Genomic DNA, 24,593 nt, shown 5'->3' with positions numbered 1-24,593 from the left:
ATGGCCTGACAAAGACAGAGGTAAAAAATAGGACACAAGAGACATAAATTAATGTTAAGAAAAAGCTTACAGTGGAAAATATTCTTTCCTGACTGCTTTTCTTACTTAGGAGTTTAAAAAGATGAAGAAGCCTTCCCCAGAAAGGACTGAGGAATTTTAGAAGAACTGATAGGCTATATTCACAAATCCTTATATTGAAATGCTATTTTAATATATTTCATATGGAATTACAGAAAATCCTCTTTCCTCTTCTTTCAATGTGATTTAACCTCAATGGTAGCCAAAATATTCTACAACAAATTCTTTGAGACTAATTCCTATATTTCATTATAATGACTTTTCTACAATTTTAATATAGACCTAGCATCTATGAGACAAAGTTTAACTGTTTGAGAATATTTTATTTGGAATTTTGACTTAAACATAGTGGATTGAACATGCATTTGTCTTGGGTTCTCCTAAAACCCCATTAAAATGACCACAAAGATTTTTAAAGCATAAATCCATGACAACAAAAGGAAGGGGAAAAAAGATGACAGCACAATTTTCGAGGTCGGAAACCAACTTATAAGCCAAGAGAAAATGAAAACCAGAGATAAGTCAACTCAAAACTCAAGAACTGGAAGTAACAGGTACCTCTCTAAGTGGAACTGGCTAGTGGACACAGTACTACAGAGTTAGATAATACCAGCTCTGAAATTTTTCATTTTCTCTTAGGAGATGATTTAATAGTGAACCTCTCAGACTAGGGTAACTGAGACAGATCTGTACATTACATTGATAACTAGACTCCACAGTAAACTTACTTGATGTGCCAGTGCCCACGTGAGACTGTCCAACTGACGCCCAGATTTAGGATTATATTAACACTCCGTTAAAAGAACTGAGGGAGATGATCCTAGAAATCTTGTATGTTGAAGAATGGGTTTTCCCTAAAAGAGAAGGAAGAGGTATACTATGGATATTTGAAAAAGGAGACCCTTATTGCAGTGTGTGTGTAGTGGTGGGAGAAGGAGAGAGACAAGGATTTGAAAACAAAGATGGTTTGTGTCCATGAGAATCCCCAATGATGGGTTTAACATTTTGCGCTTCTCTTCTTTGCACTGTGGAGTCAGTCATATTTACTTGTGATAGCTTTTAGTTGCCTGCAATGCTTCAATAATTCTGATATCTGCTTATAGCCTGGTGCACGTGATATTGTAGAGGAAAAAAATAAGACAGCAAAGGGAGTGATGCCTGCCCCACGTGGAATCCTCTCGCAGAGCACCTGCTGGGAGAGAACAGCAGCGTCATTCAGGAAGTGGTCAGCAGCAAAGCAAGTGGTGACAGAGAGCAGCACATGAGGAGAAGCATCTGAGGGCAGGCAGCTCAGGAAAAGGTGTGAGCAAAACTCTCTCAACCTCAAATATTCTGGAAGGTGGTGACAATGAGAGAGTGTTGCAGTCGGCTTCCCCAGAAAGCAGACACTGAGATGGAGATTAGTGTGCAGAAGGTTTCTTAAGCACAGTTCTCAGGACCAATGCCTTTTGGGAAAGGGAAGACAGCAGGATGAGGTAGGGGAAGTTGGGCTGTGATGCAGCCAGAATACAGCCTTGGCAGATTGAGCCCTGGCCCTTCTGAGTTGGCCTGAGTTAGATGAGGAAATTGAGCCATTTTTATCCTTAGTTCAAAGGCATGAGTTTGATTAAGGAAGCTCTCTTTTTAACAGAGGACAGTTCTTCCCATCAGCTGAGGAAATAGGTCCCTCTGTTCCGAAAAGGGGATTTGGACAGCACAGTACAATATCCATGATAGTAGAGAGAACTCGTATAAGGAAAAATGTTAAAATAGAACATATACTGGTTTATATCCAATTATCCAATTATGCATATTTATATGGCAGAGGAAGAGAGTTTGAAAATAATTATATTAACATGAATAAGTAATAGGATGGTAAAGATTAGTAAAAAGATTATGAAGATATGATCAAAATTTTCTTGGCATTTTATATTGTTCCTTATTCAAATTATGACCAAATAAAAATAATACATTCTCAGCCTACATTGTAGTTCTTATCCAAACTTGGGAACAAATGTGCATTGATTTGGAGAGCTACCTCTTCAATACTCAGTCTCTTTCTTTCTTTTTTTTCTCTCTTTACCTCCCTTACAACACACACAAGCAAAAACACACACTTAAGAAGACCTGGTAATTTTGGTAGCTATTTGGATAAGTACTTGGGATGGCTGGTCACCTAAAAGACAAACTTGAGTTACAGTAGAAAGTTCATAAACGGCTTTATAAGAAAAGTAGATTTGGTTAAATATAGGTAGCAGTTTTGTTCTGTGGAGGGTGAAGGGTAAGCAAGCCTAAAACCAAAAGTGAATAGTTTGGATAGTAAGGAGGGTTCTGAGAAGTAGTGGAGGGGGTGGGGAAAGAGAATGAAAATGTGACAGCTGGCAGTCTAAGAAAAACTGAGGGGGAAGGGCAAAGGAGGAGGAATTTTCATTAATTTTATCTATGTAGTATGCAGTGTCAACTTTCTTCTCCATAAGACCACAAAATCAGCAATAAATTTTTCATGATCAGTCAATACATTCTGGGTTGGATGTTTTCTGCTATGTTTTATTTTGTTTTGTTTTGAACTGCAACAAAATGTGAGCAGTATGGTCTCCTAGGGGCTTTGAGGTTAGAAGGCTCACTACTGCACACTAGTGGCCAGCCCTATCTTGCAAAAAAAAAAAAAAAAATGTTCTCATAGTGAAGAACGTAATGGTAACAATTGGAAGCTAAAACTAGAGAAAGGATCTGTGTTCAATATTTTCATCAAACCAACTCTAAGTGTGTCAAATAACCTAAAATCAAATTGTTTACACCACCATCGGAAAAGACAAGAGCATTGGAACTGAGACTTTAATCTCATAAGCAAATCCAGTCTTGTCTCTTTAAATATCACCTAAATATGAATGATTATGAAATTTATATCCTGGTCCAGATATCATCTCTCATTCTAGGCTTTGCACCTGCTACTCCACAACCTCACTTAGATGTCCAAAACCAGGCATCTGATCCTCCCTCCGCAATCCAGCATCACTTACAGTTTTTCTCATCCTGGTTAATAATAACCCCCAAACTTCCAAGTACTCAAGCTAAAAATTTAGATTCATGCTCAATAGCTCTCTTTCTCTTATAAACTACAGCCAATCGATAGCAAAGTACCCTTACCTTCGAAATATGTCCAGAGTCTGACCACATGTCACCACCTACACCATTTCTTAAAGCTGTCATTACCTCTCACATGGATTGCTTCAGCAGCTTCTTAACTAGTCTCTCTGCTTGCACTCTTGACACAATGCAGCTTAGTTTCAAGACAGAAGCCAACACAAATAAAAATCAAACTCTTGACAGTGGCCTGCAAGATCCCTAGATGACCTCCTTCCCACTGACTTCTGACCTCATGATTTACGGCTCTATGGCTCCCTCGAACATACCAGGCACACCAGTGCCCAGACCCCCTACAGCAATGCTTTTCTCCCAAATATATGCACAACACATTCAATCATGTGAGTTAGTGTTTACTCAAAAGTCACTTACTAACGTTGAACCCCCTTCACATTCTGTCATTCCTTATCTCCCTCCCCTCCTTATTTCTATGTTATCTATATTACCTACCTCCATTTAATGTACTATATTTTTTACTTCATTTTTGAGTACTATGTCTTTTCTTACCTCTACTTGATGCAAACTCCACGTTAAAGATTTCTGTTCTGTTCAGTGCTGTATCCCTAACAACCTGGAAGAGTATTTAGTAGATAGTAGACATGTGGTAAAAATTGAATGAATGAATTTAATAAGTAATTTTTCACTGAGTATTTGAGCATGTTAATGGCTGCATTTTGACCTTTACTTTGAGGATTTTTATCAAGTCTCAATACTATAGTGATCTTCTGATTCTTCTAACTGATCCTTCTATAAGTTTAATTTGTCTACTTCATTTTCTAGTATTTTTTTTCCTTTTTTTTTTTTTTTTTCTGTGACCTATACCCACTGTTCACAGCAGCGCCAGATCCTTTACCCACTGAGCAAGGCCAGGGATGGAATCTGGATCCTCATAGATGCTAGTCAGATTCATTTCTGCTGAGCCATGATGGGAACTCCTTTAGTATTTTTTAATTCCAAGTTGCTCATGTTTGCTGTTAAGGAAGGTTACCCACTGAACATAATCTTATTATGAGTATATGCAGGAGGAAATATAATACATGTTTGTGGTCCAAAATCCAAATCTCAACCCCCTTCTGGCAAGTTACTTCTTGCGTAAATGCAGAATTACATATAACATTTCTAACAGAATGGAATCATTTGAGGTATGTAGAATGGAAAACCAAGTGGATTGCTTGAGAGAAAAACATTGGAAGTCATAATTTGCCTTTCATAAATTCACACAAGTGAGAAATTCATCTAAAAATGGAAATTCTAAAACAACCAGGAAAAAAAAAATTACAAACCAAATCTTTGTTTTTCTTTGTCCTCTTTGGTAGAAGCAGCTTCCCTTTCCTGAGATTTCATCCCCCAAAAGGGATTATCTACATTGGTAAATGCACTCCTGGGGCACATCTGTCCTTTCATCCTCATCAGTCAACACCTAGTGGGTAGCAGATACAGTGGTATATATAAAAAGAATCAGACAACGCTTTCCTTACTCTCCTTAATTTTCCAAAAGGAATGAGGAGCATTGGAAAAGCAATAATGCTTCTTTAACTCACACTCCACTAAAGCTGAATTTGTAATTACTCAGAAGGCCAGGCTAATGTTTATACTATCTCTAAAGAAAGTCTTTATTTTAAAAGTAAATAAATTTTCCACAAAATTTCATAAAAACTGTTTAAACTATGTTAATTACCTTTAAGCATTTAAGAACATTTATTTACACATGACTTACTGTTATGCTATTTAGAAGTGATTTTGCTATTTTTTCTTTTGTCTTTTGTCTTTTATGGGTGACACCTGTGTCATATGGAGGTTCCCAGGCTAGGGGTCTAATCAGAGCTGCAACTGCTAGCCTACACCACAGTCACGGCAATACCAGATCTGAGCCGAGTCTGTGAGCTACACCACAGCTCAAGGCAATGCCGGCTCTTTAACCCACTGAGCCAGGCCAGGGGTTGACCCCACAACCTCACAGTTCCTAGTCAGATTTGTTTCTGCTGCACCACAACAGGAACTCTCCTGATTTTGCTCTGTTTACTAGAAGCCAATCAGCAACTTTTCTCTCAGACTTCATTATAGTATCTTCCTTAAAAGAGCAAAGCAGCAGTAATTATTTGTAAATATTTTCTCCAGACCTCATAAATATAGCTGAAGATCTCTCATAGTAAATATGAGTGTTCTCTCTATACTTATAACAAGTTTTAAATGTTCTCATAACTAACTGAAGTTATAGAGAAATACACCTAAATGCTATATATGTGGGGAAAAAAGAAAGGGATATTGAAAGAGGGGAGGGAGAAAGAAACAAAGGAAGAAAGTGTATTAGATTTAAAGTCATTGACCACATACATTAACATTACATTTGATATAACTATAACCAACCATGCTATAACCACAGATTACTTAGCTTGAAAGTCAAAGCTCTCCAAGAACTGGTTTTATCTCCTTCAATTCATCCTCCAAATAAAGATACTTTGTGCTTTTATTGCTGGTCTGGAAATTTTCCCAAAGATGAGTACCATGTAATTTACATATTTTGTATCCCCTATTAGTATATAGTTTTAAACATGCTGCATAGTTAGGGCTTCTTATCCAAGAAAAACAGTGGACTAGAAGCCAGAAGCTTTAGTCCTAACCCTTCCACTTATCATTTTTGAGTGGCAACATAGCATAGGTGGTTAAGAGCTCTAGAGCCAGTATCCTGGGTTGCTGGCTTCACCCCTTAGCTCAACAGACATGACACAATTTCTCTGTGCCTTAGTTTCCTCATCTGTAAATTGGAGGCTTAAGAGTCGCATATATTTCATAGGTTGTTGCTGTCAATATTAAATGAGTTATTGCCTATAAAGTACAGACCCTGGCACAAAGCAAGTGCTCCATAAATGTTATCATTAATCATTACTACTATTGTTATTATGACTATAACTTATTCATTACCTTTATGTTTATTTTCCTCATGTTCTTGGTGATGACGACATTCCTATCACACACCCGCATTTCAAGCCAGGACAGCAATGTAGCCAAGGCTCATGGAGGCAAGCTGGATTCAGTCTGTTAAATGGAAGGTGAATAATAAACACTGAGATAATAAATCAAGAGAGAAAAAAATCAGGATCATACAATTAAAAGCTATTAAAAGTTGTGTGAACCTGTATTCACTATCTGGATAGGACAAGTTTGCGATTGATGATTGCTGAAATAAGACTGCTATAGTCAGTAATACAGTAAAGGTTTTAATATAGGTTCCTACCTATAGATGCCCATCTTTGTCTTAAAGACTCTCTTTTCAGAGTGTTGAGTAAAGGAAATAAATTATACCTTCATCGATAAATCCATAGGCACTTACACAATCAAGTGAGTACTAAATTCTTGCCTTTATGATAAGCAAGGAAAACAGTCCAGATGCCTTTACTTTCTGACAAAAGAAAGTTAAAAGGGCTACAATGTCACTTACAAAAGAAGGACTTTATGGTACTTATTGTTCAGCAACTATTTTCTCTAGAACAGCAGTAGTTTGTATATATCATTCTCTTTTAAAGTGAATTCCTACTTTCCACAATTTACAGTAAGTATTTGCATATATTATTTCAATCAAGTAAGGGATAAATATTATTGCCATGTAAAGTAGATATTAATATTTTTTAAAACTATGTCTTAGATAACCTAAGGGTCTAAGCCAACTTCAAATGGGTAATAAATACAAGAACCAGATTCAAAGTTAAACTTAGCATTCAGTAACTTTTTATCTAGCATACATTATGTGCAAAGTATTATGCTAAGTTTTAAGGCTGTAATTACTCTTTGCTCTTTAAATGGTTTTTAGTCTTGAGATAAAAGAAAAGCAAAAATGATAATGGAAGTTTCTTGCATTCATTCATTCATTCAATAGGTATTGTCTGCTGAATCAGTCAGTGTTCTGGCCAGAAACAAATGGCATACTCAAAGAATTTAACTGAGAAGAGTTCAGTGAATGCCTTTTTATGGACTTATAGGTAGCTAAGGAACCAACAGTGGATAATGATGAAGTACCCAGGAATCAGCAGCAGGGAGACTTCATTACCAGAAATCATGGAAAAGAAGCCAGAGAGTCACTACCAACCACAGTAATTTAGTCAGGATTCCAACCACAAACAGGGGGTACTTTCAAATTAGGATAGTCCAAGTAAGGTTTAAAGGCATTCTTTACAAAGGTAGAATAGTGTAGTTCCCCAGTACTAGCAACAGTGAGGTGTTACCACTGAGAAGCCTAAAGACTCAAGATAAGGATGCAGTCCCTGTAATCTAGGAAGTGTTCTGTAGAGAGGGCCATGTTGAAAGGAACTATATCCTTTGATTGTGAAACATCATCACCATCATGATGGTCCAGGGAGGGGACCAGGGAGATAAACATACCAAATTCACTTCCCTCTGACTCCTGATGAGACTCCCATTGGCTGAACCCAACTGGAAGCAAGTGGTCAGGGAAGACCATAGTTATAGTACATACACAGTAGCCTCATAAGGCATAGAAGAGGAAAGGAGAAGTACAGAACTTGGATTTGGAGGGGCCAATTGTTCTGAAAGGCAAAAATCTGAAATCAGTTTCACTGCGCTGAAATCAGGGTTTGGAAAAGGTTTCTTTCCCTCCAAAGATTCTAGAGGAAAATCTACTCCTTGTCCCTTTCAGTTTCTGCTAGCTTCTGGCAATTCTTGGTTTGTGGTCACATCATTGTAATCTGTGTCTCCAAGGCCTCAGTGCCTTCGCTTTTGTGTGTGTAATCCCCCTCTGCCTCCCATTTATAAAGACCCTCAGGATAGACATGGCCCACCTGGATGATCTGAGATAATCTTATCTCAAAATCCTTAACCAAAATCCTTAACTCAAAATCCTTAATCATTTACATAAAGACACTTTTTCCAAATAAGATAACATTTATAGGAATCACAGTGATAAAGCAGCATATAATGTCTAATGCCAAATAATCAAGCAGTAACAACACAAGCATATTTTTTAGGGCCATACAGGTAAATACCAAAAGAATCAGCTAAAAAGACTGAAAGTGGCTATCTCTGTGGAAAGGGAAACAATAGTGAGGAGGCCATTCTCAGCCAGGGTTCTACTAAGGTAGAGATGTAAGACTTAATGCCCTAAAGCATCCATTGTATGTTGTAAATTAATCTCTCTCCCGTGCATCGTGAAAGGTACTACTGCTCTACTAGCCATGGGAGATTTGAAAAAAATAGTCTCTCAAATCATATTCTGTAGGGCTTAGTTCTCTCATGTAACTTCTGTCCATCTAACATCTGTATAGATGGACAGGAAGGTAAAAGTAAATTTTTAAAAAATAAGATAAAAGGAAAAGGAGTGGAAATGATATCTTTCAAAGGCTTTCAAAAGCTTGGCTGTTAAGAGATGAGAAAGAACACGTTCTGGTGGAGGCACAAAGTTCCTAGAGGAAGCAGGAAAGTTTAGTTTTAGGTAGGAGAGGCACTTCTTTCTTCACAACTGATAAAGAAAGAAGGAAATGGGATAAAGGCTCATAAATTTTAGGTGTGAAGCGGGAAGCTGAAGAAACTCAAACATGGTAACTCTCATTTTCTCTGTGCAAGATAAGAAATTTTGCATAATTCTATTTTCCCCACTCTATTATGGCTGTCAGCTATAAAATGAAGCCATTAGGATACAACCTGAGGAGATGACTTTTTCTTTTTTAAAATGAGTAATCCAACTTCAACTTGGTATTTGAGTTAATATCAACTAATAATCATTTTCTGAAGTATTCTGTTCAATTTACATCTCTCGCCTCCTAGAAGGATGAATGTTAGTGGTGAGGAAAGCTGTCAAGTCTCTGATTACTGCCTACAAATGTTATCACTTGCTACTGTTCAACAATGTTCTGATGAAAATATTACTACTAATGGAACAACATGCATATGTTCTTAGGATAGAAATAGTATCGCTACATTCTGTTTGCTTACAAGTAAAGTAAATTAACACTGAACTCTGGTGAAAAGTAATTCCTTGAGCAAAGTTCTCATAAAATTTTAACTCTGCATGCACACATGTCATTGATATTGCAAGAGACTTCAGGATTAAGTACTTTCCTAAATAAAACCTCAGTTCTGAGTAGACATTATTACAGAATGAAATGCCATTCGAAAAAACCAAGTTCATACTTTGGGTATGCTACACTGTGTTTAGTGTTATAAACCTTCTCAAAGGGCTGACAAAAGACAAAAGATAGGGCTAGAAACTATCATTAAATCAATCTACAAACATTCACACACACCAGCTATCTATCCAATTGTCTTTCTTGAATTCGAATTTAACAAAAGCACTGTGAAAGCATATCCAACATCTTTAATGATAATTACAAATTTAAATGTAAAAAATTTTTAGGATATAGGGGGTCAAAAAAGTAAAAGGTATGTAGATATAAGAATTTTACATAAAATAAGAAATAGAGGAGAAATTTTAAAATTAAAACTATGGGAGTTCCCGTCGTGGCTCAACGGTTAACGAATCTGACTAGGAACCATGGGGTTGCGGGTTTGATCCCTGGCCTTGCTCAGTGGGTTGAGGATCTGGCGTTGCCCTGAGCTGTGGTGTAGGTTGCAGGCGCAGCTCGGATTACAGGCGCAGCTCGGATCCCGCTTTGCTGTGGCTCTGGCATAGGCCGGTGGCTACAGCTCTGATTAGACCCCTAGCCTAGGAATCTCCATATGCTGCGGGAGCGGCCCTAGAAAAGGCAAAAAGACATTAAAAAAAAATAAAATTAAAACTATGGAAAATTTATATTTATCAAGAATCTTAAGCTTTTCACAGTGGAGCTCTATAAAGGAAATAATTTTGTGTGGATACTCTTTATGAGTAAAGACGTTCATCACAGCATTTTTTTTTTTTTCATATTTTTAGGGCCGCACCCATGGCATATGGAGGTTCCCAGGCCAGGGTTCTAATCAGAGCTGTCGCCGCCTGGCCTACACTACAGCCACAGCAATGCCAGAACTGAGCCACGTCTGTGACCTACACCACAGCCCACGGCAACGTCGGATCCCCAACCCACTGAGCAAGGCCAGGGATAGAACCTGCAACCCCATGGTTCCTAGTCACATTCGTTTCCGCTGTGCCACAATGGGAACTCCACACAGCATTATTTTTAATTTAGAATTATCTTTAGTTTTAAAAGTTAAGAAAACAAACTAAGTCTCAGTCAGTGGGAAAGTGGGAGTGAGCAGTGAGGAGAGGTTAAGTACACCATACACATCAATTCAGTAGAATTTTATATAAACATTAAAATTGTTTTTATGATATAATACCATACATCTGTTTAATGGGGTAAAGAATAAACATATAGATGATAAATATTAAAATATTAAAAAAATGTATTAAGTGAAAAATGTAGGTTGCCAAACTGTATAAACAGTGTAAACCCAGGGCTGCATGTTTATGTGTATTTGTTTTATCTGTATATGTGCATACAGGTTTGTGTTTAAATGCATGGGCAAAAATCTGGAAGGATATACACTGAATTTCACTGCATTTATTTCTGTAAGGTGGATTATTATTGCTATATACACTTATGTATTATTTGAAATTTCTATAACTAGCAGGAATTATTCATATAATGAGAATAGAAGACAAAGAAATATCCATTTTTGCCTTAAAAATTATTTTTGCTAGGTATTTCATATGACTAAGGAAAATCCTTGTCTTAATACTAAATGCAAAAGCAGAATGTGAAATCGTATGTACATTAAAGTCTCAAATATATAACAGAAAATTCAGGAAATATGCCAAAATGAGTAGTAGGATTTCAAGTGGTTTTTTTTCCTACTAATCTAAACCTTTTCACACTTTTCAAAATCTCCACAACAAACATATATTAATTTAAAAATAGGAAATAAACAGAATTACATATTTACATGAATTCTGTGTAAAAACACTAGGAACTAATGTTTACCAATGAAAACTCCCATTCAAATGCTCTTTGATGTATATGGTGTTTGTGATAGGCATTTCCTGACAAGTATCCATTTATTCCTTTTTAAAAACTATCTCGAAATTTTTCACAGACTAAAATAAAGGTCCCAAATTTCTAGCTCCTGGGGCTACAGTATGTCTAACTCAATCGAATATGAACAAATCAGTGGCTAAGGTGATCAAGTTTTTAATGAAAGGCTAACCAATCACATAATGTGTGCTTAATCCATTGTCAAATGGACACAAAATACAGGTAATAGTGCTTTAAATTCAGATATTTTAAAAAAAAAAAAGAGTGCTAGAGTGATTTAAGAAAATTTAATAAACTGGCGGTGAGATATTTGACTAAAATCAAGGGAAGAGTTTCATATATAGTAGTCATCATTTACATATAACTGTGTTGAAAATTAACAACTTATTACCCAGATGTGCAAAAAAAAAAAAAAAAAAAGTTTCTTTGTGTTTTATAATGCTCGTGAATCTTAAGCCCAATACTGCAGGGAGTTAGTTGGTAGGGAGAAAGTGCTATAGGTGAGAGATGCAAACTTACCAAATACTGGTTTCTCAGTCTCTTAAACTCTTACTAATTGCTCAGTATTTAAGATTAATGTTCAACCTTTCAGACTTCCTCCTGGAGGCAACAGAGGAATAAGTTATTCTGTGTAAAAAGAATAGTTGATGTAGTCACAAGGTCATAAAAATTCCTGATCATATTTCCTTTTCCATAGACCCACCAAGGTAAAATGGAGACATGCCGTATCCTTTAAGTAATGGACGGGTTGAATTTAGCCATGCTATCTTTACCAAGAACAGATGTTAGCTGGGGGATAGTATAGTCTAAATCTCAGTCTAGAGACTGTGAATAGAAATGTTTTCTCAATTAGCGAGATGCCTCCCCCTTCCCAGATTGTGAAATGTCACATTTGGTTTCTTCTCTCTGAGAGACCCTACAGAGAAATAATCTCTTCTAAGCAGTTACAAGGCACTTTAAACGCTGTTACCTTGTTTCTCTAAGAATGAGCCCAGGTTCTAGAAATTTCTTTAGGCTTAGTAGTTTGGAAGTATGAAGAATCAGGGAGACAGGGATGCCAGTAATTTTTTTAAGCATCCTATTCTTCCTATTGAGCTTTCCAACTGTGCTGCCCTCCTGCATTGCTTACTAAAGACATGAATTGCCCACCATCTGCTTGGTGGTTCTCACTTACAAGACATCTCCCCAGGATTCTGCCATAAACCCTGAGAAAGGTAGGAGGTAAGGAGAGAAGATCTAAGTCAAAGGACCAACTACACGTTATGCTTTCTGATTCATTCGAAATTGACTTTCCCTTCCGACTTCCATCCACTGTCTGTAGACCAAGTCTGTGAATCTCGGCTCCCCTGCCATTCAGGCTGCACTCATTCTCCAACAAGCATTCTGCCAGGGAAGTTTAAACATTACTTTTGTTACCAGCCTGAGGAGAGCAGCCATCAATTTTAACAATTCTAGGCATTGGCTTTCTCATAAAGGACAAGACATGTTTGATTTCTCCATAGCCTAGCTTAGGCCTCTCTGAGTCACCCCCTCCAGCACTCACCATGTGCCAAGGTCCAAGCTTAAGATCAAGTTGGAATAAACAGATGGAAAAGGCATGTCTCTACACTAGAATACAACAGAGGCTAAGAAGGAATTAAAGACAGAGGTGGGAAAAATCCATCTTAAGACTGGAGTGTAGAGGGTCTGGGAAAGGGGTGGGTGCAGGAGGTGTCTGAGAGGTAAACTGGGGCTAGATTCTGGAGGATCTTTAATTCCAAGTAAAAAGGATGAAATGTGACAAATCTTATTTCTTAAGCAGTGGTATTTCTGTGATTTATGTCAACAGTTTATTTTTGAATCTTAAAAAAAGTTATTTTGGTCACTTTAAATATACCACAAGCACATTTTTAAACTCTTAGATTTTGTTAACACCTGCAGCTTTGTCATTGTACAAAATAAGTCACATTAAATGCTAAGTGGAAAAGCTTAAATTAAGTCTTTCAAGAATAGCCTCATCTGGAAACCAGTGCTTATGCTGAGGTTTTGGAGGACTACTGCTCTTCTACCAGGCTAATCATTCTTAAATTTGATTCTGGATAGAACCTTAAGGAGATGTGAAGAAAGAAGTAAATTTGCTTGCTGATCATTCATTAAAATCATTAGTGAGTGTCAGTTAACACATGCTATATATACTAAGTGCTTTTCAGGAGGCAGTTAAAAACATGACTCTCTCCTTTTCACATTTATATCCCCAAATGAATTTAATTCTAAATCTAATGCCTTAAATCAAAATTCAAATTGATTTTTAAGCTATCATCTTAAATCTGGTGTATGATCTTCAGTTTTTCAAAAATCCCCCAATAATGCCATACACATTTTAGATATCGAGTGCCTACTTTATTATTTATTTACTGAGCACCAAGTATGTGCTTGATCTTTACACATAGTACCTAATTTAATCTTCATAACGCCTATTGGGATAGACTTTACTATCTTCATTTTAGAACAAGTAACCTGACTCCCAGCAAGGTTAAAAAACAGAGCGTAGTTACACAGCTAAAAAGGACCCAACCCAGTTTTGCCTGATTAAAAACCTGTGCTTTTCTTCTGTCATGGGTTACCTGAGCATCAAGTTAAGAAAATATAAAGTACAGGAGTTCCTGTTGTGGTCCAGTGGTTAACGAATCCCGCTAGGAACCATGAGGTTGCGGGTTCGACCCCTGGCCTTGCTCAGTAGGTTAAGGATCCAGCATTGCCATGAGCTGTGGTGTAGGTTGCAGACATGGCTCGGATCCCACATTGCTGTGGCTCTGGTGTAGGCCGGTGGCTATGGCTCCGATTAGACCCCTAGCCTGGGAACCTCCATATGCCAGGGGAAGCAGGCCAAGAAAAGGCAAAAAGACAAAAAAAAAAAAAAAAGCAAAGTACAGAGGATTACAGTGAGGATATATACCAGGCATGAAGGAGTCATAAACGTTGGCATGTCTGGTTCTGCCTAACGGACTCAGTTAGCAAAGAAATCTCACAGAGAGACAGAGATCCAGGTCCAGATTTAAAGGATAAGTACTTTACTAGACAGAGAGATCAGCTGGTTCAAAGACAAATATGAGTAAAAAGGTTTTAGAGACTTGCCTGTGATATGTGACTTGAGGAAGTTAAAATAAAAAGTAAGCATGGATGAATGACAGTAAGGTAAATTAGGCAGGGAATAAGCCACAAAAAAAACTTCCTAGAATTTTTTGTTTCCAGAAAATATGTTTCATTTAAGGGAATTCTATGGTTGTAACTGAAGCTCAAGTTGCCACCTGAAAAATGTGGCACTCAGGCAAAAATGACTTGGGGATATAAAGATGGGTAATATACCTTCCTATCTGGAATACTCTGTAATTGATGAAGTTGACTCTCCATCATCCATCCCAGCACTCCCTATTGCTGTGAGAATAATGTAACTTTGAGGATTGGCCCCCGTCACTATGCCGTAATCATTTGCCAAGTCAAATACAGTAATTCTATCTCCCTTTCAGTGACAGGTTCAGGAAACCAGATTTAAACAAATCAGGATTTTAAGATGCCTCTGAGATTTTTTTGTATTTAGGTAGACTCATAATCCAGAGACTGAAGATGAATTGATTATTCCAAAAAGAATTTGGGGCAGCCTGCAAATATGCATGCAGGGAGTTCCCTTCGTGGCACAGAGGAAATGAATCTGACTAGTATCCATGAGGATGTGGGTTCGATCCCTGGCTTCGCTCAGTGGGTCAGGGATCCTGCATTGCTGTTGCCACGAGCTGTGGTATAGGTTGCACACATGGCTCGGATCCCACCTTGCTGTGGCTGTGGTATAGGCAGGCAGCTATAGCTCTGATTGGACCCCTAGCCTGGGAGCTTCCATATGCTGTGAGTGCAGCCCTAGAAAGAAAAAAAATGCATGCAGAACAGCAGAATAAAGATCAAACTGATGGAGAATTGAGAATAAGAGGAATAAAAGAGTAGTGAACAGCTACTAGAAGAACAACAGACTGATCCTTAAATTTCCTAGGAGAAAAGGAAAAAAAGAAAACATGAACAGTTATAAGAATCACCAATTCCATGAAACGAAACAGTAACAACCACAATAATAATAGCGTACACTTAAATACATATGTTCCAAGCACTGTTCTAAGCACTTATGAAATATTAATTCATTTAATCTATGGACAACTCTATAAAGTGGGTAAAATTTTTGTCCCCACCTTTGAAATGAGAGAAAGTGGGGACCATAAAAGTTGAATATATTATCAAAGACTTAAATCTAATAAATGACAGAGCTAAGAAAAAGATAAAAACAAATGAATAACTCAGGGGAAGCACAGTATTTTTAACACCTTGTCAGAGAGAAATATCCCTCATGAGTCTTTATGAAGGTAGATTTTACATTATAATAGTTAATTTGGTTGTGAAATAATGCAGAAAATTCCTTGGCAGATAAATAAGATTTCTTAAAAGTGTAGGGAAAAGTCCTTGAAGATTAAGATTTAAAAGTAAAATCTGGATGCTCTAAAAGATCTTCCTATTTCCTCTCAGAGGTTATGAGTCTTTCCTCTGCCAGATGAGTAAGGTTTCAAGTTTCAAAAATATAGGCTTAAGCTGATTGTGGAATGAATCTTGCACTGGGGTCTGGAAAATCTACCTGCCTACCAACTATCTTTCAAAAAAAACCAAATACATATATATATATATATAATTCTAATTTGCTACTTGAAGTTTCCAGTATAATTACTTTTTAAAAGCAATACTAATTTCTGTATTCTTTTTTACAATAAATTAATGGGAAAAAAAACACCTTTAAAGACTCAAATATTTTCACAACACAATCATCTTACATGTATTTCCTTATCATCAACTCTTTGGATTGTTTTCCATTTGGACAATGATTCTGGTGTTAAAATCATGGATAAAATCACTGGTGATCTATTAGCAGGCATACAACCCAGACAGACAGGGCCTACTTTGGTGGTATCCCCTCTCTACCCCTGAATCACTCAGTTCCCCCCAGGCTGTCCTTGTCTCCTTTTTGTTAAGAGCCATTATCAAGAAAGGATCTGATCAACACTGAGGCTAAATACAGGGTGAGGCTTAATACACATCTACTTAGATTTAAACCTAGCAAAGAACCGGAAGGATCCAGTCACTGATTGTCTGAAGCTGGCCACATCTAGCCTCTTAAAGATGTACAACAAGTTGAGGTTGCAGAATAAGGGAACTTGCTTATTTTGGTGAAAAAATTTCAAACTTACAAAAATATAAAGTCAAACCTGCTTTTCAAGACCAGTGCAATTCAGCATCTTATCCACAGATCAGTACAATTCTATGAATGTTTTGCTTTTGCTTTATGACAAGTATAGACATTGAGAATAAAAATTTGAGAGGACTAATTTTAAATAAGTTTGACAATGATTTGATGTCTATTGCAACAAATAATTTTAAAAATTATGTTTGTATTCTCAGTTTTTTAAAAATGTCCTTTTTCTCGGGAGTTCCCATCGCGGCGCAGTGGTTAACGAATCCAACTAGGAACCATGAGGTTGCGGGTTCGATCTCTGGCCTTGCTCAATGGGTTGAGGATCTGGCGTTGCGACGAACTGTGGTGTAGGTCGCAGACGCGGCTCGGATCCAGTGTTGCTATGGCTCTGGCGTAGGCGGGTAGCTACATCTCCAATTAGACCCCTAGCCTGGGAACCTCCATATGCCGCGGGAAGCAGCCCTAGAAAAGACAAAGAATTATTTCTAGTAATTAATTTGTATTTTTTCAAAAGAATTGGTCTACAATGAACTGGATATTAAAAAAAGAATTATCCTTTCAATACATTTAGTTTGAGAATCACTATATTGTAATATAAATGATTTTGTGTTAAATGGTATATTCTGTCATATTTTATTCTAACACAAACAAATGGCACCAGGTGCCACAGGTTTAAAAATATTTTATGAAAGAAGTCATCTATCCAGTAATTCTTTTACATGTGTGAATTAAAAAAAAAGAATTCCACTATTTGTGTAATCAAATGTGTATCCAAGAATAATCAGAATATAAAATGTGTATCCACTATAATCAGGTAATAAAATACTGGATGAGAGAGGATAAAGCAATTTTCCAGGAATTATTAAAGAGTAACCAAGGAAGAGATCTCTAGTAACAGCAACTGTTACATTTTTGTCAAATGGCTGATATTGGAGGAAAGAATAATAGAATCAGTAAAAAAAAAAGTCAGCACTCATAGAATCTGATTGCTTGTTTTTGACAGATGAGCTCAGAATAAGGACAAGAATGTTAGAACTAAAAAGATGAACTGGTAGGTGAGAACTGTAGTTCCCATTATATACAGTTTACATATATAAATATATTCTTGTTGCAATTTTATAATATCCAGAATCACATAATATTAGAGCAAGAAGAAGCCATCACTATCATATAATGCATCTTTGAAATTTACATATATGGCAACTAAAGACTTAAGCGGTTAAGTGAACATGCCTGAAACTACTTGGTACTTAGAGAAAGAACCCTAGGAAAAATAGAATCCATGTGTTCTGACTCTCACTTCAGTAATTTTTTTTGGCATATGGAAGCTCCTGGGCCAGGGGTCAAATCTGAGCCACAGCTGCAACCTATACCACAGCTGCAGCAATGCTGGATCCTTAACCTGCTGCACCACAGTGGGAACTTCTCCACTTCAGTAATTTTATGTGGCACCATGTTGAGATTTTTAAGTGAGCTACCATACTGATTCCTCTGGAAAAGTCTTTTAGCTAGTACCTAAAGTAGTATATTTAGCAAGAATGAAGCTCTGCTTTTCTTATGCAAATCAATGAAAAAAATAATACTCAATAAACTAAAATGATTAACCATAACAGTAGGACCAGAGCAATTTTGCCAAGAAGAGATAATGTATCTAGGTGAGTGATGCAATTTATGAAAATTAGAGAATTTCAGGGTTAGAATAAACCTTAACTAATCTAGATGCACAGACTGAAATAATCTAGCCTACCCACAGGAAGAATGGCAATGAATCCAAACCCAAAATTTCTGTGCTTTTGGACTTGTAAACTGTGCTAACTTATGAAAAGAGTTCCCTGGTGGCCTAACGGGTTGTGGATCTGGTGTTGTCACTGCTGTGGCTCAAGTCCCTGCTTAGTGCAGGTTTTATATCTAGCCCAGGAAACTTCTGCATGCCGTGGACATGCCCCCCACGCCCCCCAAAAAAGACATCATTTCCTTTACACATGTATAATCCAGGCACCAAGCTAACCTTTTATTTAAAGACTCATAATTAACACTGTGAAGAAGATATTATTATTAACCCCATTTTATAGATGTCATAATTGAGAAGTAAAGTTGTACACATTAACGTGAAATCAGACTTCGCTGTGGTTATATACTCCTCATTCATATCTGTTATACCATATTGTGGTCTAGCAAGTCAGTCAAGGTAATGTTATAGGCAGTCTTAAGGGCCATGGAGTCAGGCTGCCTGGGTTCAAAGCCAGCCTTTACTACATACAAATGTGTATGCACTGTGTATGACTCTGGAAAAGTTACTTAATCTCCCTGTGTTTGCCATTTGCCTTTTTATAAAATTGCATTGGGGGAATTCCCTTTGTGGCTCAGTGGTTAACGAACCTGACGGGTTCATGAGGATGTGGGTTTGATCCCTGGCCTTGCTCAGTGGGTTAGGGATCCAGTGCTGCCAAGAGCCATGGTATAGGTTGCAGAGGTGGCTCAGATCCCATGTTGCTGTGGCTGTGGTCTAGGCCGGCAGCTACAGCTCTGATTTGACCCCTAGCCTGGGAACTTCCATATGCCACAGGTGCAGCCCCAAAATGCAAAAAAAAAACAAAAAACAAAAACAAAAACACAATAGGGCCATAGTGAGGAACTCTTAAGTATTGACCTAATAGTAGGCACTCAATGAATGCTAGGTATGATTACTAAGGGTCAAGGAATCAACTCAAGCTAAAGCAGGCCTCCTGGTTGCCCTAGGCACAGCAATATCAACTTATTAAATTCTACCATGCTTAATCTGTCTGCAGACTCTCCATCTGGTAGAAGGAAGGCAATCTAGCCTCTGTAGTATTTCTCACAGAAGGCATATATTTCTTCTGCTGAGGTAAAATGGTTCAGACATCTTCCCATGACAGAACTTGCTGGGAGGTATTAGCCTTTGCTTCTCCCAGGGGTTATCAGTATAACTTTATAAACAAAAAGAAAAAAAGAGGGAAATACTTGAAGATGGTAATGACATTGTAAAACTGTAAACAAAATCAATATTCACTATAACAAACAATGAATATCATACTTCCAATCAAGAAACATTTTTCAGATATATATCAGAAAACAAATTTAGAGACGAGATTAAGATGGCAGAATAGAAGGATTAGAGTTCCACTGCTCTCCTAAAAACAACAAAGTTTACAACCAAATGCTGAGCATCTTCAACCACATGGACTGGAAACTTTCAAAAAGACATCCTACTCCAGAAGACAAAGAGGGGGCCAAATCAAGAGGTACAAGGGGTGATTATATGATATAAGCAACCCCATACCTTCCAGGTGGGAAGCCCCACAGACTGGAAAGGAACTGTATCACAGAGACTCACCTACAGGAGTGAAAGTTCTGAGCCCCACATCAAGCCCTCATGCCTAGGGATCTGGCATTGGGAAAAAGAGACCCTGGGGCATCTGGCATTGAAGGCCAGTGGGGCTTGTGTGAAGGAGCTCCACAGGACTGGGGGAAATGGAGACCCCATTCTTAAAAGGCACACACAGACTTTCACGTGCACTGGATCCCAGGGCAAACCAAAGTCTCCATGGGAATCTGGGTCAGACCTGACTGCAGTTCTCGGAGGATCTCCTGGGAAAACAGGGGGTGACTTTGGCTTGTTATGGGGGAAGGGCATTGGAAGCAAAGCTCTTGGGAATATTCAGCAGCATGCCTTTCTCTGGAGGTGGCCATTTTGGGAAAATCTGGGCCCACCCATCAGTGCTGAGAAACCCCAGGCCAAACAACAATCCAAGTGGGATCACAGCCCCACCCATCAGTAAACAGCCTACCTAAAGACCACCCAGGCACATGGCTGCCTCTAATCTCACCCAGAGACAAAACCCCATCGACCAGAGGGATAGGAATCAGCTCCACCTACCAGTCCCTCCCATCAGAAAGCCTACAGCAAATCCCAGTACCAACTTCAGCCACAAGGGGGGCAGACACCAGAAGTAAGAGTGGCTAAAACTCTATTGTCTGTGAAAAGGTCACCACACCAAAAACCTATAAAAATGAAAGAGAACTATAACTCAGATGAGGGAGAAAGGAAAAAAACCCCAGAAAAACAGCTAAGTGATCAGATTATCAGCCTCCAGGAAAGACTTTAGACTGCTGATGCTGAAGATGATGCCAGACATTGGAAATAAACTGGAAGCAAAGCTGGATAACTCACAGGAAACACTGAGCAAAGAGATACAAGATATAAAACTTAAACAAGATGCAAAATACAATAACTGAAATAAAAAATTCATTAGAAGCAGCTAACAGCAGGATACAGGAGGCAGAAGAACAAATAAGCAAGATGGAGGACAGATTAGTAGAAATCATGGATGCAGGAGGAAAAAGTATGTATACATGTATGTGTAACTTGGTCCCCATGCTGTACAGTGGAATGAATGAATGAATAAATAAATAAATAAATAAATAAATAAATAAATAAAAAGAAATCATGGATGCAGAACAGAAAAGAGAAAAAAGATTGAAAACAAATGAAGAGAGTCTCAGAGAACTCTGGGACAACGTTAAACATCAACATCTATATTACCAGTGTGCCAGAAGAAGAAGAGAGAGAGAAAGGGACAGAAGAAATATTCTAAGAGATAATAGCTGAAAACTTCCCTAACATGGGAAAGGAATCACTCACTCAAATCCAGGAAGCACAAGTACCATATAAAATAAACCTAAGAAGTAATACTCTGAGACACATTTTAATCAAACTGACCAAAATTAAAGACAAAGAGAAAATATTGAAAGCAGCTAAGGAAAAGAAACAAATAGCATAGAAGGGAACCCCAATAGGGTTATCGGCAGACTTTTCAGCAGAAACTCTGCAGGCCAGAAGGGAGTGGCATGATATACTTAACGTGATGAAAGGAAAAAACCTCCAACCAAGATTACTTTACCCAGGTAAGGCTCTCATTCAGATTTGAAGGAGAAATCAAAAGCTTCACAGGTAAGCAAAAGCTAAGAGAATTCAGCAACACTAAACCAGCCTTACAACAAATACTAAAGGAACTTCTCTAGACAGAAAAGAAAAAGCTGCAACCAGAAACAAAAATACCACAAATGACAAGGATCACCAGTAAAGGTATATATACAGTAAAGATATGAAATCATCTATGCACAATTATGCTGCCAAAATCAGAAAGCATGAGAAGAGAAGGGTAAAAATGCAGGACACTGGAGATGCACTTGCAATTAGGAGACCAACAACTTAAAACAATCTCATTTATATATATAGACTCCTATATTAAAACTTCAGAATAACTGCAAACCAAAAATGTACAATTGATACACAAACAAACAAGAAAAATCAACTCAAATACAACACTAAAGATAGTCATCAAACCACAAGAGGAGAGAATAAGAGAAGATGGGAAGAAAAAAGAGGAACAAAAACAAATCCAAAGCAATCAATAACACGGCAATGAGAACGTACATATCAATAATTACCTTAAATGTTAATGGAATAAATGCCCCAACCAAAAGACACAGACTGGCTGAATGGACACAGAAACAAGACCCATATATATATGCTGTCTTCAAGAGAACCACTTCACTTCTAGGGACACATACAAATGGAAAGTGAGAGGATGGAGAAAATATTCCATGCAAATGGGAATCAAAAGAAAGCTGGAGTAGCAATACTCGTGTCAGACAAAATAGACTTTAAAATGAAGAATATTTTAAAAGACAAAGAAGGTCTCTATATAATGATCAAGGGATCAATCCAAGAAGAAGATATAACAATTTTAAATATCTACGCACCAAACACAGGTTCACCACAATATATAAGGCACCTGCTAACAACCTTAAAAGGACAAATCAACAATAACACAATTATAGTGGGGGACTTTTACACCCCACTTACAGCAATGGACAGATCATACAGTCAGAAAATCAATACGGAAGCACAGGTCCTGAATAAAGTATTAGACCAGATGGACTTAATAGATATTTATAGGACATTCCATCCAAAAGCAACAGAATACACATTCTTCTCAAGTGCACATGGAACATTCTCTAAGATGGATCACATCCTGGGCTACAAATCCAACCTTAGTAACTTTAAGAAAATTGAAATCATGTCAAGCATCTTTCCTGACCACAACGCTATACGACCGGAAATCAACAAGAAAAAAACTGCAAAAAATGCAAACATGTGGAGACTCAACAACATGCTACTAAACAACCAATGGATCACTGAAGAAATCAAAGAGGAAATTAAAATATACCTAGAAGTAAATGACAACAAAGATAGGACACTCCAAAATCTATGGGATACAGCAAAAGCCGTTCTAAGAGGAAAGTTTATAGCAATACAAGCCCACCTCAGTAAACAAGAAAAAGCTCAAGTAAACAAGCTAACTTTACATCTAAAGCAGCTAGAGAGAGAAGAATGGACAAGACCTAAAATTAGCAGAAGGAAAGAAATATAAAGATCAGAGCAGAAATCAAAGAAATAGAAACAAAGAAAACCACAGAAAAGATCAATGAAACGAGAAGCTGGTTCTTTGAAAAGATCAACAAAATTGACAAGCCCTTAGCCAGACTTATCAAGAAAAAAAGAGAGAGGACTCAAATCAATAAAATTAGAAATGTAAAAAGAGAAGTAACAATGGACATCACAGGAATACAAAAGATCCTAAGAGACTACTATATGCAACAATACGCCAATAAAATGGAAAACCTAGAAGAAATGCACAAATTCTTAGAAGAGTACAATCTTCAAAGACTAAATCAAGATGAAATAAAAAAGATGAACAGACCAATCACAAGTACCGAAATTGAAACTATGATTTAAAAACTTCCAGCAGGAGTTCCCATCATGGCACAGTGGAAATGATTCTGACTACGAATCATGAGGTTGTGGGTTCGATCCCTGGCCTTGCTTGGTGGGTTAAGGATCTGGCGTTGCTGTGAGCTGTGGTGTAGGTCACAGACATGGCTCAGACCTGGTGTTGCTGTGGCTGTGGCGCAGGCCAGCGCTACAGCTCTGATGAGACCCCTATACTGGAAACCTCCATATGCCACTGATGGGACCCTGAAAAGACAAAAAAAAAAAAAAAAAAAAAAAAAAAAATACAAAAAACTTCCAACAAACAAAAGTCCAGGACCAGATGGCTTTATAGGCGAATTCTATCAAACATTTAGAGAAGAGCTAACACCAATCCTGAAACTATTTCAAAAAATCGCAGAGGAAGGAACACTCTCAAACTCATTCTATAGGCCACCATCACCCTGATACCAAACCCAGACAAAGATACCACAAAAAAGAAAATTACAAGCTGATATCACTGATGAACATAGATGAAAAAATCTTCAACAAGATACCAGCAAACAGAATCCAACAAAACATTAAAAGGATTGTACACCATGATCAAGTGGGATTTATCCCAGGGATACAAGCTTTCTTCAATATCCACAAATCAGTGTGATTCTCCACATTAACAAACTGATGAATAAAAACCATATGATCCTCTCATTAGATGCAGAAAAAGCCTTTGACAAAATCCAACACCCGTTTCTGATAAAAACCCTTCAGAAAGTGGGCACAGAGGGAACCTACCTCAACATAATAAAGGCCATATATGACAAACCCACAGCTAACATGACTCTCAGTGGCAAAAAGCTGAAAGAATTCCCACTGAGAGCAGGAACAAGACAAGGATGTCCACTCTCGCCACTACTCTTCAGCATAGTTCTGGAAGTCCCAGCCACGTCAATCAGAGAAGTAAAAGAAATAAAAGAATCCAAATGGGAAAGGAAGAAGTAAAACTATCACTATTTGCAGATGACATGATACTATACCTAGAGAATCCTTAAGATTATACCAGAAAACTTTTAGAGCTCATCATTGAATTTGGCAAAGGTGCAGGATACAAAATTAAATCGACAGCATTTCTATACACTAACAATGAAAGATCGGAAAGAGAAATTAGGGAAGCAATCCCGTTTACCATCGCATCCAAAAGAATAAAATACCGAGGAGTAAACCTACCTAAAGAGACAAAAGACCTGTACTCTGAAAACTATGAGACACTGATGAAAGAAATCAAAGATGACACAAATAGATGGAAAGACATACCATGATCTTGGATTGGAAGAGTCAATATTATCAAAATGGCTAT

General features: G+C 37.6%; 1 protein-coding gene across 1 annotated transcript in view; it reads right to left on the bottom strand.

Annotated features, from left to right (window-relative positions):
- Positions 1 to 24,593, bottom strand: part of HDAC9 (histone deacetylase 9) — a 1,028,404-nt gene that overhangs the window by 985,665 nt on the left and 18,146 nt on the right. The window contains exon 3 of the mRNA XM_021102482.1: positions 6,124 to 6,237. The gene's annotated coding sequence lies outside the window, so the exon portion shown is untranslated. The remainder of the gene's footprint in view (positions 1 to 6,123; positions 6,238 to 24,593) is intronic.

The sequence above is a fragment of the Sus scrofa genome, chromosome 9 (genome assembly GCF_000003025.6).
Source record: "Sus scrofa isolate TJ Tabasco breed Duroc chromosome 9, Sscrofa11.1, whole genome shotgun sequence".
NCBI lineage: Eukaryota > Metazoa > Chordata > Mammalia > Artiodactyla > Suidae > Sus > Sus scrofa.
The sequence above is the reverse complement of the archived record's forward strand: the minus strand, read 5'-3'. Positions and strand labels throughout refer to the sequence as shown.